General features: G+C 40.1%; 1 long non-coding RNA gene across 1 annotated transcript; it reads left to right on the top strand.

Moving 5' to 3' along the window:
• Positions 1 to 311: 311 nt before the first annotated feature.
• On the top strand, positions 312 to 876 carry LOC129106801 (uncharacterized). The gene is made up of 3 exons (XR_008531862.1): positions 312 to 389; positions 473 to 501; positions 797 to 876. It is a non-coding gene; the product is annotated as an uncharacterized LOC129106801 (long non-coding RNA).
• The last annotated feature ends 1,181 nt before the right edge of the window (positions 877 to 2,057 follow it).

The raw sequence follows: 2,057 nt of genomic DNA on the forward strand, positions 1-2,057 counted from the left end.
TGAACACCAGGTATTTTATTCTGATGTGTGTTTTGTAATTTCATATCCTACTCAACAAAATCAAAAGGAAGCACATCAGTGGGGAGAAACAATACATCATGTCCAACAAAACAAGGTAGAGACTCAAAATGTTACATCTCTGTCTCTTTAAGAAGCCTAAAGTATGAATGTCAGACCGACACTTGGCTGTGTGAGGAGATATTCACATTGGAAAAAGCATATATATTTGTCTATTTGCAACATACAATTTTAAATACAACAGAAATCTGCAGCCAAAATGTTTTTAATGTCTTTATTAGTATTTCCAGATGGGTGGAGGTTCATAAATTTGGGTTTAGGAACCCTCATAACAATTGTTGTGGCAGTCCACATATGGAAGAGAACTAAAGGTGAGAACATTCGAAGATGTCATTTTTATAAAAAAAGATTTACACATTGGAAACTCAAGTCAACTCTTTTTTTGTCTTTTCAGGAAACAGAACACAGATGGACGACAACGCTGTGAGTTTTAAAACTAAATAATCAAACTCTTGTGCTTGAAGTTTTTCACTGTTTACAATAAGAATAATCAGAGGCATGTAACACGAAGTGAGTTCAACATACCCAGGTTATCTTTAGGTTATCTGGTTTAACTAACCCTAACAGCCACAGTCCTGATAAGCGGTCAAATCCTGCTTCTTGTTACAGGCCTCAGTCCTGTAAACAGACTATAGTTTTTAATCCAGGTGGCTGCAGGAATAATGGAGCTTTATGTATTCCATTTATCTCAGAATCTCAAGTGTGTTGTTTTTCACAGGAGGGTAGAGTGACCTATGAAAATGTTGAAGAACCTTCTGCTTCTGTCCAACTCCACTGATGAACAACTTCAACATCCACTCACAAAAAAAGGGTAAATAAACCTTGTAATATGATTTTGAATGTTTTCTAAGGTGTATAAATTGTCTTCCAGTTTAACAATTTAAACTTTAAATTAAGATGTTTCTCATTGCTCTTAATATGTTCTGTATTTGACATTCATAGCATTTATATAGCATCCAACAACATTCTGCTATGCAAAAATACGGTGGAGTGATGTCATAGATATGCTCTGAAGTTTTTTGTCTTTTTGTGTACACAATAAATTCATTCATTTACACCGCTATAAAAATGTTTGCTGTTAGTCCAAAATGTTTTTGCACACAATGTTTTGTGGGTTTGAATGAGTTTTCAACCTTAAGTTTGTCCACAGTGACATGTGTCTAACTTCCTACAATCCCAGTATACTCCTGATACTTCTAAGAGATAAATTACCTAGTTCAATATTATTTCAACAATGTACAAGTATCTCAATACCCTCCAAATACACATTACTACTACTACTACTACTACTACTACTACTACTACTACTACTACTACTACCACTAGTACTCTGAGCCCCATACCACACACAAATTAGCTGCACATTTCCTCCACACTGAAGAAGAGATCCATACTGACTATTCATTGAGGCTGCTTTCACAGATTAAATGCCATTGATTCACACCATTGTGGCTGATTGCACTGAATTTCAACTCCCCTTTTTTTGTTACATCCACTATATCGTTCAAAATCGATATGAGGCTCCCTGGGCAGCCTGGACTGTCCGTGCTTTTATTGGGAGGAGGCATTAAAGGATATTACAACCTCTTGGACCCCCACCAGTCCGGGTTCAAGGTGGGTCACTCGTCAGAGACGGCCCTCCTTGCGGTGACAGAGTCGCTTCACGCCGCGAGAGCGAACTCTCTCTCCTCTGTCCTGATTCTCCTGGACCTGTCAGCGGCGTTTGACACGGTGAACCACCAGATCCTCCTCTCCACCCTCGAGGGGATGGGCGTCTCAGGCTCTGCACTCTCCCTGTTTGCATCCTACCTGACAGGCCGATCCTACCAGGTGACATGGAGGGGGGCCGTGTTGGAACCACGCATGCTGACTACGGGGGTTCCACAAGGTTCAGTTCTGGGCCCCCTTCTCTTCTCGCTCTACACAACATCTCTGGGTTCTGTTATTCGCTCGCATGACTTCTCTTACCATTGTTATGC

Source organism: Anoplopoma fimbria, chromosome 18, assembly GCF_027596085.1.
Source record: "Anoplopoma fimbria isolate UVic2021 breed Golden Eagle Sablefish chromosome 18, Afim_UVic_2022, whole genome shotgun sequence".
Taxonomy (NCBI): Eukaryota; Metazoa; Chordata; class Actinopteri; order Perciformes; family Anoplopomatidae; genus Anoplopoma; species Anoplopoma fimbria.